The sequence below is a fragment of the Notamacropus eugenii genome, chromosome 3 (assembly GCF_028372415.1).
Source record: "Notamacropus eugenii isolate mMacEug1 chromosome 3, mMacEug1.pri_v2, whole genome shotgun sequence".
Classification (NCBI taxonomy): domain Eukaryota; kingdom Metazoa; phylum Chordata; class Mammalia; order Diprotodontia; family Macropodidae; genus Notamacropus; species Notamacropus eugenii.
Window position 1 is genome coordinate 340496387 of NC_092874.1, and position 15017 is coordinate 340511403.

At 37.1% G+C, this 15017-nt stretch overlaps 1 pseudogene; it reads left to right on the plus strand.

The window, feature by feature from the left end:
* The first annotated feature begins 1771 nt into the window (after nucleotides 1-1771).
* LOC140532162 (procathepsin L-like) lies at nucleotides 1772-2637 on the plus strand (annotated as a pseudogene).
* The last annotated feature ends 12380 nt before the right edge of the window (nucleotides 2638-15017 follow it).

Genomic DNA, 15017 nt, shown 5'->3' on the forward strand with positions numbered 1-15017 from the left:
GGCTTTTAACATAGTGCATGTGAGAGGAGATGAGAAGTCGAACCACTGTAATGGTAATTTGAATGGGAAGATCTTTCCCATTCATTGATAGGCCCATGTGAACTGCCTGGGTCACATGGAAGTCTGAGTCACATGAGTTTGTGGTGGGAGGAACTTGCTGAACAGGTGGAGGAAGGTGTGGAGCAGGAAGGGTGGAATAGGAAGAGATGGAGCTAGAGCAGAACTCAGACAAAATTGGTAAGAGTAGTCAGAACTGAGGGAGAGAGAAAGGCAGACAGCTAGGCTCCTAAGTGTTTGTTTGTTTGTGGGAAGACCTGATAATGTGTATACATATAGTGTGTATAATTGAGCATATTCATGGCTGCCATAAGAGCTATGAATATCATGTTGACACTACAACCACAATGGTAGCTGTGTTGGGGGAGAGAAGATTTAGATGTAGAAATACTAAAAATGAGACATCTGAGGAAACACTCAGAGTAAGAGTCAAAAGTTGAGGATGGCACTGAGGTTTTAAACCTCTATGACTGGAAGTATAGTAGAGCTTTCAATAGAATTAAGAAACTTCAGGAAAAAACCTGGGTAATTTTATTTTGAAGGACAGAGAGAGAGAATGAGTTGTTTTTCATATATCACATAAGAGATGACTATAGGGTATCTAGTTAGAAATGTCCAATATGCAGTTGGTGATACAGGACTGGAACTCAGAAAAGAAAAGAGTACTGGAAACAATGATCTAAGAGTCATCAATGTAAAAATTCTTCAACATCACATTACCAAAAGCCTACTGGACATTTCAAGCTAAATGTTCTGGAAACACCCCAAATTCAACATGCCCAAAGTAGAACTCATATTTTGCCCCAAATTCACCCTTCATCCAAATTTCTTCATGATTGTCAAAGGCACAACCTTTCTTCTACTATGCCATATTCATTATTTTGTCATTATCCTTGACTACTCTTTCTCCTATCCCAAGTATTCATTCAGTTTTCAAATCTTATAATTTTCCCTCCACATCTTTTGTATATGCTATCTCTCTACCCATATAACTACCACCTCTATTCAGGTTATCATTACTTCTCTCTTATGTTATCCTAATTTTTTTCTTGCCTCAAGAATCTTTCCACTTCAGCTCATTCTCACTGCTTCTAACGTTATTTTCTTAAATATAGATCTGACCATGTAACTCATCTACTCAATACACTCCAGTGGCTCCTTATTGTTCTCATTCTCACCTGTGACTGCAAGAATTTATGGCATGCACAGCAGCCACACCCCAGTAAAACTGTCTAGACAGTGGACTAAACCAAGTTAATGATAACCAACAGGCTTCAAGCATGTCAGTGCCTTAGGGAGATATTTATCCTACGCATGTAAAGACTTTATTGGCAGAATGGATGAATGAGAACAATTTCTTCTAATAACCATGAAGGTGGCTGAAGCAGGCACTGTGGAAGGCTTAGAAATTAGTCAGACATTGAAGATGCCAAGGTCATCCACTTCATCCCAAACCACTGCCTATCATCTGGAGTTTTGTCCTGACACTGAACTTCAATGACTAATGACAATAAAGGAGTGAGACTGATAATTTGCACAACTCTGCCTCATTTAAATCCAATTTGTAGATGAGTCAAGATATCACCCTGTGACATCATTGGTCCTCTTTGGAAAACAAATGACAGATAGCAGTCTCCTATCAGGACCCCTAAGTATCCTTAGAGGCCCATCTCTCTCCAGGTCCCACTGCTGCAAAGGTGCTCAGGTTTGAAACATGAATTTCTACCTCTGTTTAGCTTCCCTATGTTTAAGGATAGCAGCTGCTGCTCCACAACTTGATACGACTTTAGATGCTAAATGGGTACAATGGAAGTCACAACACAGAAGGACCTATGGAGAGAAAAATATAATTGGAGGCAAGCAACATGGAAGAAGAATTTGAGAAAGACTGAAATGCACAATCTGGAGTACAATGCTGGCAAATGTAGTTTCTGGATGGAAACAAACAAGTTTGGAGATGTGGCCAATGAGGAATTGAGACAAGTGGTAAATGGCTTTTGACAAAACAGATTTCAAAGGAAGACCAAAGGAACTCTGTTTACTGAACCTCTCTATGAACAGGTCCTTGAATCTGTAGGCTGGAGAAAACAAGGCTGTGTAACTCCTATTAAGAATCAATGGTTGCTGCTAGGCATTTAGTGCAACTTGTTCCCTGGAAGGCCAGTGGTTCCATAAGACAGGCAAACTTGTTTCATTTAGTGAGCAGAATTTGGTTGACTGCTCTTGGGAAGAAGGAAATGTAGGCTGTTTTGGGGTTTCATGGATAATGCCTTTGAATATGTTAAGAAAAATGGAGGCATTGATACAGTGGAATCCTATCCCTATAATGGAAAGGATGGCCGCTGCCAGTATCTGCCAGAATACTCTGGTCATATTGTCACTGGATATGTGGACATCCCATCAGGGCAGGAAAGTCCTCTCACAGAGGTTGTGGCAACTGTGGGTCCCATCTCTGTTACTATTGATGAATCACATTTTTCCTTCCAATTCTATGAGTCTGGTGTTTATTATGAACCAAAGTACAGTAGTCAACAGCTAAATCATAGCATGCTGGTTATGAGCTATGGTGCTGATGAATAAACTGAAAAGAAATATTGGATTGTCAAGAACAGCTAGGGTAAAGATTGGGGTGGGGGGGAATGGGTGTATTTTAATGTGAAGGGACCATAATAACTATCATGGAATAGCGACAGAAATCAGTTATCCTAAAGTCTGATGTGATTGAATGAGGACTGCTCCACAGAGAGATGGGACCTGACCTGTACCATTTGGAATCAAACACTTCAGTCACCAAAGATCCAAGCGGTAATTTGAGTTTCTTCTGACATTTTTACATTTGTGAAATGTAAACATTACTTCGTTATAAATAGCTTGTAATATTGCTTAATTCAAAAACATAAATTTTCATTTTAAAATAATATGTAAAAAAAATTACCTTTTTAAATACACTTTGACTTGCTATAAAAAGGAAAACAAATGACAAACAATTGCTTATAGAATTGTTTCTAACTTCTTCTGTTTAGCATTTACAGCTCTTCACAACCTTGCCCAACTAATCTTTCCAGAGTTGTTGGGCAAATTTCCTTTCCTATGCTCTGGTCTAACTTACCTTCTCTTTGTTCCTCATACATAGCACTTCATTGCCCATCTCCATGTCTTTGTACTCCCTCTTCCCTTTTACCTCATAGTATCTCTCTCTTCTTCCTTCAAGATGAACTTGAACCACTACCTTCTCCATGAAGTTTCATGAAATATATATATATATATATATGGGGGGTAGGTGTGTGTACTCAAAGAGTATAGATTGTTTCACTCAATATATTTTTACCAGCAGCATCTAACACAGTGCCTGGCATGTAATAAGAACTAAAGAAATCTTTGTTGGTTGAATGAGGTAACAATTAAATTCATGTGAGTAGATGACTCACTGAGAGAGAGTGTGTGTATAGAGGGAATAGAAGAAGAAAGGACCTTAACTCTGGGCTCACAAAGACCAGCTCCATTCTAGGGAGTCTAACCCCTTAGAGAAGACAAGTTCTTTTGCGGACCTCTGTGTGGATCTACCCCCTAGGATAAAACTGGAGACATTTCTAAAATAAAGTTTAGGTATGACTCATGTTTAGAATCTCTATAAAAGTAATTAAACTGAGTACCTCCTATGAAGTTATTCATTGTGCCACATAAATATCAAAATGAGATAGCTTTTAATTTCCTTTATCATTTCCTTCACAGAAACCTCATAAGAAGCAAAAAATCTCACAGGAGTGCATGAGCAAATACAGAAAGCATTAAATACTCCAAAAACCACTACAGTTTTAATGAGTTTTGGCACATATTCAGACCACCTAAAAGTATGTCACACACATGAAAGATGAGAAAGAACTGGCAACTGAAAGCATGTGTGGACTTTCTGCATTTACCTACCTTGTGACTGCAAGTTATCTCCCCTTGCCCTCACATTGTCTAAGATATCAGAACTATCAGCATCTTTAAAATACCAGACATGGCAATGTCCAAAATTATTACTGAATTTGTGCCAAAAGGTGAAGGACATCTACACATATCATGCAATAAGGATGGAGGATCTGAGAGCTTCTCTCTTCCCACTCTCCCTCCTTTAGTTAAACCAACTTGAACCTTTTTGTTCTATCTTCTTTTAGGGAGTGAAGTCCCTTATCTGGTTTTCCCAGAAGTGATGTCTTGTGGAGTGCAGATCTCGTGGTACCAGTCCAGCAGAAGATGGCACTGCCAGTTTTGAACTTCAACTTGGTATATTTAAGCATAAAGAAACTGAAGTAATGCCTCCTTCCTCAAAGACTGAGGGGGTATAGGGAGAATTATGCCACCAGAAATGTTGGGGGAAATGTTTGTATGTTTGTTCTTGCCGTATCTTTGAAATAAATATCCCTGTGTAAAAGTAAATCTGATATTAGGTGGCCAAATGAAATTGGTGTGCAAGTCACAAGGACCTAAAATGGGGGAGACCCACAGTGGGGACTTCAGCCAATAGCAGAGGAAAGAGTCTCCATAAGCCCCTCTTGGTACCTGGGAGAAAAATGTAACAAGCCTACCCTGAGAGAACGGAGCTAGAACAATCTGTGTTACGTGTTAATTATATTCCATAGAAAGTAAAAGACCCTCTGTGGGAGTCCTGAGCCGATATTTATGCATTCACCTCAGGTCTTCATTGTCTTAGCAGCTCATAACAATCAACATTAACAGCTGATAAGGTCCAGATGCCTGCCCAGTCCTGGCTTTAGTACTTCACCTACAGCATCCTCCTATTTGGTGGATCTGTTCACCAAGAAACACATGATTAAGGGAATCTCCTTATGGATGTCTTGTTTCTGACCCTTGAAACTAGAAACTCTCAAACTTGGGATTACTTATGAAGCAATTACTAATGTTCACAGCATTCATTTATTAGGATTCCTATTCACTGCCCTGAAAAGAAAAGAGAAAGAGCTAGAAATTGAGAGACTTGAGAATTCAAACCTTAGAAATCACCTGGGCAACCCCATGTCTGGAACTATTACATGTTTCTGCAGGGGAGGGCTACCTGCACTCCACGCTAAAAACTCAAGGGACACAGAATGCTGGAAAAGACTCCCAAAGGAGCATAGACATTTTGACAACTCAATCTTATATTACACAGACTGGTATCTAAGAGTCCATCCCCTTCTAAATCTTAGTCATCATTCATCTTCAAGGGAACTCCCAGTTAGGAAGAGGCAGAGTGTAATGACAGAAAGAGTACTAGTTCTAGAGTCAGAGGACAAGACTGATGCTTATTACCTGTGGGACTTTCAGCAATTCGTTTAATGTCCCTGGGCCTCAATCATCTTGTCTATAAAATTGGGGGATTGAACTATGCAGCCTCTGAAGTCCCTTACAATTCTGGATATAAGAATAATAGATCTGGAGGAAATTCCCTGTTTCACCTCACCAAATGACTAATACACATTTAGCTCCATGAAAGGTGCCCATTTCTGACAAAAATCCACAAACTGTAATTTTCTGAAAGGAACTCAAAAGGACACTTGGATTGATGAAAAACTTTTCTGATCAATACTCCTTTATAGAAATTTTTAAAAGAAAAAAAGAAGGGAATGGGTTATGAGTGTCTATTGAACCCCAATTAAACTGAAAGGACTATAGAGGGCAGAGAAATTGTTCTTATTATTAAATTCACATTATGTAAATTAATAAGTACTTCATTTTTAACTGAGGCACATTCTTTCAATCAAAGTATCTATGTTTTAGAAAGGTAACTACAAAGAGGGAACAGATCTAGAGTTTTAAAATCAGTGCATTCATCTGTGAGAGTATAATGTCTGATTCCTAGGACAAATCTTGCTTACTTGGCTGAGACTCAGATTTCAATTATAATCTGTAAAGGGATTTCTCAATCACGGCTTAATGTCCTTGAAGTTTAAATAGTAAATAGCAAAGTGAAAATACATACATGAGTACCCCCTGAAGTGTTAACTGGTAAAGCTAAGTAAGATAGAATGATTTTTGTGATATATAGGGGTAGTGTCGGTAATATGATCACCCAACTCAGAAAAAGGGAACTAGTTAGATGAACCAGGGCTAGGAAGCCTTCCTTATCTTGTGAAAACTAGATTCTGTATAGAATCTTCAGTTCAAGTGCAATATAAATCCTTCTCACCCTGCTACAAACCTAAGTACTGCATCATCATTCATCTTATAGTACTGGAATTCTCTGTAAGCTATTCATGCTTCTTGTCCATGCTGAAAACCCAGTCCATACCTATATATATATATATATATATATATATATATATATATATATATATATATATATGTATGTATATTTATATGTATATATGTATATATGTATATGTATATGTATATATATTTATATGTATATGTATATATGTATATATATGTATATATATGTGTGTATATATGTATATATATGTATGTATATGTATATATGTATATATGTATGTGTGTGTATATAAAATCTATAAATAAATATAATAATATTATATATAAATAAATATGTGTATGTATATATATATATATAGTTCTAAAACTTGGAGCTAGAAAAAGAATCTTAGAGATTATCTCTTGTAACTTCATTTTACAGATATGAAAACTGAGTCTCGGAGAGATTGAGTAGTTCAAAGAATACATTAGCAATTTGTAAATAGCCAGAAATTGAACCCTGGTGGTGTGATGGTCAGTTTAGTACTCTATCCATTACACCATGATGTCTCTGATCACTGTAGTCTGGAAACAGAAATACTGTATTTTGCCATCATTTATATGTCATATTTACATGATAAATCACCCCCTTACAAACTGATATATGTGCAATTTTGAGAGGAAGTGTTTTAAAATGTCTCCTTTCTATTAAGATGTCAAAGTACCACATTAAACTACATAAGTTCAAATCATTAGTGATGGTAACCCCAAATCTCCTGGTACCAAGGAAAACAGTAAGTTCTGTCAGTGAAAGCTGTATTTCTATCCTTCCTTTGGCCTCACTCATCCTAAACTCATTCTTTGACTGTCTGAAGCCCTCACTCATGACAACTAACTTCCTATCCAGTGCAACACATCCACACTAGTCTTTCCTCCCTCTTCAGTCTTAATGTTATATGTAAAACTGAGAGGGAAAATGCCAATTAGATCTTGAATCATCATGTTTGCATATGGAGAGCTAGGAATGAGGCTGAAAAGATAGGAGGAAAAAATGACTTTGACCCTGGCCGTAGCCTATCTCCACTTTAACTCTTCCTTACAAGGACAAACGGAAGAAACTAGGGTTTGAAAATCTAGGGGACTCCCAAATTCTGGACCTATGTAGTAATTACTGAGCAGAGAGCCATTAACTGACTTATGGATTTAAGCTTCAGAGTTAAAAACTGTGAAGTTTATAAAATACTCAGCATGTTAAAATGAGGCTGATGTCCTTGATTCTCTCACCAGGAAGAAGAGTTCAAAGAAATATCATACCAAATGCTGTGTCCAGTGTAGACTACAAGACCACAGGGGAGCAGACTTCTACAGTACAGCCTGCAAGAATCCATGGGGTCAGTGTCACATCATCAGAAGATGCCTGTAGATCATAAGAATCAGAGCTCATTTCTTCTCAAAGATTATCACTGGGTTTTTTTAAATTACTTAGACCTGACTTCCTTTAATGAATTTATCATTTACATTGGTGCAGTTTTCATGAATGCTATTCTTTTGGTTTTGTTTATTTCAGTCTTTTAATTTACACATAATTTCCCAAGTTTCTCTGAATTCCTCATGTTCATCATTTTCTAATGCACAATAAAACACTTAAGGAAAAAAAATAGGCCATTCCCCGAGAGTTCCCTGTTCTCCCTTCCTCCCCATCTCATATCGCAGCTTTCCCCAATAACTTTTTCATCCCTGAATCACATGAAGAAGTGGATTTTCTCTTTGCCTATATAAATCTCTACATAGATACTCAATCCCATTAACTTCGATCTTCTCCAGTAGAATACTTCTATTTTGGACCCATTCTCTCACTAATCATCAGTTGCTCCTTATCTACTGGCTACTTCTCAATAGAAGTTTTCTATCCTTAAAAATTTCTCAGTTTCTGACCTCAGACATTTGGCACTTTCTAGCTCTGTGACCCTAGGCAAGGCGCTTAACTCCCCCTTGACCGTCAAAAATTCTCTTTTGATCAGTACATCCTATATAGCCAATTTTTTACTTATCCTCCTTTTTATTGCTAAACTCCTTAAGAAAATGGTTTATAATTAGGGTCTTACTTTGAAACCTGCATTCCATCTTCTGACATCATTTCACTGAAACTGAATTCTCCAGAGTTACCAGTGATCTCAAAATTGCCCATTCTATGTCCTTTTCTCAGTCCTTATCTTTCTTGACCACTTTTTAATCTTTAACAGTATTGATCATGTTCTTTAACATATTCGCTCTCCTTTCTCAAGACACTATTTTTGTTGTTGTTGTTCACCTATATGTCTGAATATTCCTTTTAAGTCTTCTTTGCTGAATCATCATTCAGGTCATGCTCATAGGTGACTCCACTGGTCTCTCCTGAGTACTATTTTTCCATTACAATATTTCATCAGATCATATGAGTTCAGTCATCATCTCTATGAATGATTTCTAGAGTTATTTATCCATTTCAAAACTCTCTGCTGACCTCCACTGTCATATCTCCAACTTCATGCTGGAAATCCTTAATTGATTATGGAATAAACATTTAAAATCTGCCATGTCTCGTATATAACTCAATATCTTTCCCTCTTCTTAACTTCCCTTTTACAACCAAGGTCATCACTGTCCTCCCAGTTGTTCAAACTCACAGCTTTGAGGTTATTCTCAACTCCTTTCTCCTGCTCATCCTAGATATCTAAGTTCTGTTTTTTCATCCTAGATCAATAAGTTTTGTTTTTTCAACTTTCATATCTCATATCTGAACTTTTCTTGTCATTCACACAACCACTTCTCTGTTACAGACTCTCAAAACTTCACACATAAACTATTAAAATAGATTTTTGGTTGGCTCAAATCTCTCTCCACTCTTATCTTTCACTCAGCTGCCAGAGTGATCTTTCTGAAGTACATATGTGAGCATGCCATTCCCTTCCCCTACACATGCACACATACATGCACAAACATATGCATATGTCCAAGATAAAAAAAAATTTAAATCCTCTTTTTGGATTTCACAATCTTACCCTTTCCTACTTTCCTATGCATCTAACACTTTTCTCCTTCTTATGTACTCTACAATCTGGGAACATTGCTCTTGCTACTTTTGGAACATGCCCCTCATCTCCCGACTCAGTCCCTTTGTACCACCTGCCCCCTTCCCTGAAATGCTCTCTCTCTCCATCTTTACTGCTTGGATTCCTTAACTCCTTTGTGGTTTAACTGAAATGCCACCTTCCATAAGAGGCCTTTCTTGGCCACCCTCACTCTTCTCCTCCACTAATTACTTCTTTCTCATTTTCACTGCCTCTATCTTATATGTACATGGCTGTTTACATGTCGTATCCCTCATTAGAATGTGAGTTCCATGAGAGCAGAGTTGTGACTTTTATCTTTCCTTGTATCTCCAGGGTTTAGTACACTGTCTGGGACATTAAAAGTCTCAAAAAAATGCTTATTGACAGAATGACTGGTTTTCTTTTCCAAGAAGTTTTCCTCTACTCTGTCCTCTTTATTCCTTTTCCCTTTGAAATTGCTCTGAATTCTATTTTCCAATGAATGGATTATACTTTCCATTGCTCCTTTTTTCTTTCTTGCCCTAAAAGTGGTAGAACAACTGAAAGTACAAAATTTGAACTTGCCTGAGTAAGTTTCAAGACATCTCATTTCTTCATGATATCTCATTTTACTGTTGCTGTATTTGTTGCTTTTTTTCTATCCTTCATTCCCTTCCCTTTTTTGGCTGTGCCTCACTCTTTTAATTTTAATTTCTCTTATTAACCTAATAAACATCAACACACAGAAATGTTTCAATATACAAATAAAGTATTGCATAGGAATCTGTGAAGTGCTATGTTGCTTATTCTTTTAGAGTATACATCCCATTTAACACAATAGTAATAGGGTTGTCCTGTTTGTCTCTACCCCCTTCTGAACTTCCACTGTCTCTCTTCTGTATATTATTAATGCTTAACTAATATCCTTTTATTTATTTTGGGTGCTTTTGCATCAATATCTCTTTATCTGTTCTTTCTTATTCCCTACAAATTACTCTCCTCAAATATAGAAAAACTCATCCCATGTAACAAATAAATAGAACTATGTAAAACAAGTTCACATATTCGTAATGTATAAAAAAATTATGTCTCTTTTGGCACTGACCACTCCCCATCTCTGCCAGGATGTGGGAGCCATGCTTCATCATCAGTCTTCTGAAATCATGAGTAGTCATTACACTAATCAATGTTCTTAAATGTTCCTAAGTTAATTTTCTTTACATTGTTGAATTCCTTGCATAATTTTTCTCCTAGACTGCTCACTGGATTCTTCATCAGTCCTTAAAAGTCTTTTCTGTTTTCACAGATAGGAAATTGTTTGGAGAAATAACACATTGCTTACAGGCTAACCCTCTGGTGCTAAGCATTTCTGCACTTACTTAGGCTGGTTTTTGAATAATAGATACATAGTCTACCACTGGATCCCTACTCAAAGTTTTACCAGCTTGAGAGGACCTGCCATACCTTGGACTCAATTAGCATAGCCTTCTTGAACCTAAAGTTACCTCCATGACATAAGGAGTAATTAAGGAGGAGTTTAATTGAGTGAGGTTGAGATATATAGATATAGATATAGATATGGATATATAGAGAGAGACAGATAGATAGATAGATAGATAGATAGATAGATAGATAGATAGATAGATAGATAGATAGATAGATAGGTAGGTAGGTAGGTAGGTAGGTAGGTAGGTAGGTAGATAGATAGATATGGAAAATTGTGTAGTAAATATGATAGGAAAAAGGGGATGATAGCTGAGCAATGAATGGGGATATGTACACTGCCCGGAATGTCTTGAGAACATTTAATTTTAAGCATTGGTTGAGTCAAAACACCCCCAAAAAATACTTTGAACAATGAACAATGATGCATATAGCAGCTACTTGTCCTATTCTAAAGCTAAAATTAGCAGAGGACCAGACAGAATGTCTGTTGACATGAAGTTCATGTGTGATCATTTACCCTCATAATTCCATGAATGCTTTACAGATCCCTTGAGTTGACACAGTTAACAGCTTCCTGCGTATCATAATTGCTGATTTATAGGAAGCTCAGTCTTTTGCAAGCCGTAGCTAGAACACTAGGACCCTTGTATTTTGCATTATCAATGGGACATGTGACATACATGTTCAAGGAATAACTCAGCTTAAGTACTCAACTTCAAGCCACACTGACTAGTAATGATCTTAATTATGTTTCCTTTCCTCCAGGCAGCTGCCAAATGGAAGACTTCAGTATAGCATAGCACTTAATGCCTGACCTCTTTGGCATATACAAGACCCACTAACCATGACTCTCCCTGCCGAGCACCCAATGTGGTTAGAGATCTTTCACTAATGTGCTTAAACTATTCTAAAATCATCTTTACTTTATTGCAATATAAAGGTTAACAGAATCAGAATTACTCGGGATGCAGAAAAAGAGACTGAGGAGTGTCTTAATAACTGTCTTAAGTATATGAAAGGTTATTATAAGAGCGATTCTTCCTTATGTCCAGTGACAGGAACCAAAAATCCTAAAGTAAATGGATTTTAGGATAAGATACTACTGTAGCTTAGGTATGAGGAAGATATCTCTGACAGCTTGTTGCACTTTAAAATATGCTGTCAAGGGAGGTTATATTCTGGAATCTCCTCAGCACATCTTTTAAAATCAAATTGATACCCATGTGCCTGTAATAACAGTCTGCCTGGAAACAAAGGGCCTCTAGAGATGCCTTCCATGCCTGTAGATTTGTGGCTTTATGTAAAAGTATTCAACTCAGCCATTGAATGAAAAGTGATATAAAGAAATCTCATCAGTCCCTAGCTTGGTGCTTAATATCCAGTAGGCATTAATTAAATGTTTAAAGTACATGTAAACCACAGATCTCACTGAAGTCAAAGTATGTTGTGCACATCCAATGTTTTGGAGGGCATTTGAGGGCAGTACTCTTTAAAGCAAGTATAATCAGGAAGGAGAAGAAATCGTTTCTCAAAGTGATATTGTTAGGATGGTTCAGTGGATCAAGTGATTCATTTGGAGTTAGGAAGACAAGATTTTGAACCTTTCCCATGCCCCCATCACCAGATGCTTACAAGCTGGGTGACCCTGAGCAAGTCATTTCATTTCTCTGATTCTCAATTTCTTCATTTGTAAAACAATAACAGCATTGAGCTCAGGGGGTTTCTCTGGGAATGCAGTGAGGTGACATGTAGAATGCTCTGCAAACATTAACACTCTACAGTAATAGCAACTATTATTAAGGAAAATATAGGCTCTGCTACCATTAATCAAATAATCTTTCAGGAAGAAGTTCAGTTCATGTTCATCTTAATATTCCTTCCAGAATCTGCTTTTGTGCCTTGTTTTTAAATGAATTGTAACATTTGTCTCACCATGCAACTCATCCCAGTACACAAACTTTTCTGACACATGTAATTCTCCAGGGCTACTGATTTTTTTTTTGGCGGGGGGGGGGGGGGGGGGGGCGGGGCGAAGGTAAAATTCTAACCCATAAGTGAGCCTAGTTTCTTTCTATTCCAGGTACATGATGGCTTTCATGGCTACCTTAAGCATCCATAAGTCTGTGGATCACACTACTTCAAGGATCTACTATTTTAAAAGTGCAGTTTCCACAACCACAGATCATAATCTTTCTATAGCTTGGTAACAGATCTTAATAACAACAGCATTCATACAATGTTTTAAGTTTTACAAGGAACTTTACAAATGTTATCTCATTTTATTCTCAAAACAACCCTGGAAAGTAGGTGTTGTTATTATCTTCATTTTACAGGTAGAACACCTCGGTGGTGCAGTGGATAGAGCACCAGTGCAGGAGTCAGGAGGACCTGAGTTCAAATCTCACCTCAGACACTCAACACTCACTAGCTGTGTGACCTTGGGCAAGTAGCTTAACCCCAATTGCCTCATCTTGGGTCATCTCCAGTCATCCTGATGAATATCTGGTCACTGAATTCAGATGGCTGTGGAAGAGAAGTGAGTCTGGTGACCTGCACAGCCCTCCCTCACTCAAAACGAAGTCAAGTGAAAGTCATGTCATTATTTCTCTGATGTCATGGCCTTCGGCAATGAAGGACAAACACACACACACACACACACACTCACACACACACACACACATTTTACAGGTGAGGAAAACGAGCAGACTGAAGTTAAATGACTTGTTCAATGTGACATAAATAGTGCCTGAGGTTGGATTTAAAGTTAGGTTTTCCTAACTCCATGTCCAGCAATTAATCCATTCTGAAAGAGTTACTGGTGTTAAGCAAATTCAAAGCTACATGGCAAAATATAATCAACCCCTTACTTATTTAGTTTAGACTTTGGACCACAGATGGATTGTTCATTGCCGGAAACTTGTTCAAAACCTTTCCAGCCTGTTAGAATCTGTCAAAAAAAATATATTCCATTGTATGCATAATGTTTATGAACTCGTCTATCAATACCATGATGAAGTACTGGAAAAGGGCTTAAATGAGATTTTAAAAAGTATTTTTGTACAGTATTTTGCAAACTTTACATTGTTGTATAAATGTTAGCTATTATTATTTATAAAATGGATATGATAATGTTTGCAGGACTGACCTTGCCGAGTTTTTGTGAGACTCTAGTGAGACAATGGAGTTTTGAACACCTTAAGCATCATATGAATGTCAGTTATTAACTAGGAAGATGAACAGTCAATATTTTAAGGATATATCCTGCCCCAGATTGAACATCTGAGAATGTTCACCTTCCAAGAATGTAAATAGCATTGTAGATTTTTGCCTCTGTTTCCTCTTGTATCAGTTGCTTTCTAAAGCAGATAAGTTTTTAGAACTAGAGGAAAAGAGCTTCATGGGATTTAAGAATTTCACCAAGGTCAAGAATAGGCATAGAACATCATGCCTCTTAAACTCATTGGTCATATAAGTAGGTTTTTTTTTTAATAAAATGCTTGAAGTTAATTTTTAATTATTCCTCTCCTTCCCATTTATTATCCAAGTTATTGTCTATTATAGCTAACATCTTTGCTGATTTCAGGTTCTGGTTTATTAGCCATCCTTAACTTTAAATTTGTGCCAAGCAAGTTACTAAGCCTTTTAATAAATTATACCCCTCGTGGTTTAGAATTCACTACTACCAATGACATCTCATCATTTACCTCCACATTTTATTTTTGTAGGCAGAAAATTTCTCCAATACGTGTTTTATTTTTGCTTTGTTGCTTCAATCAGCCATTTTCCATCAACTTTAGTGGCTGTCAAAGAAGTAGACTATAGGAATATTAATCCACTGGTTTGAGTAATAACAATACAAGCTGACATTCACTTAGCCCTTTAAGACTTTACACAAGCTGATTTAATCTCCATAAAAGCTTTGTGAACAACATCGGGTGTGTATTATTTGTCCAGTTTTTAATGGTATAAATTAAGGCCCAAAGAGGTTGCAAGATTAACCTACAGTCACATAGTTAATAGATGGCAGAACTGACAATGGAATCCACGTCTTCCAACTCCAAACACAGTGTCTTTCCCCTAACCACAAAGTTACCTAATCCTAGATGGTGCTTTCACATCTAATTTTTCAGATAATGTGGCTAATTGTGAAAATATCTATTCAAAGGATAGTCAAAAGTTGGAGGGTTATGCATAACTGCTTAGATCAATGTTTATAAGGAAAGCAAATTCCATTTTAAATTAAAACACCTTTGAAACCATTAAAGATTT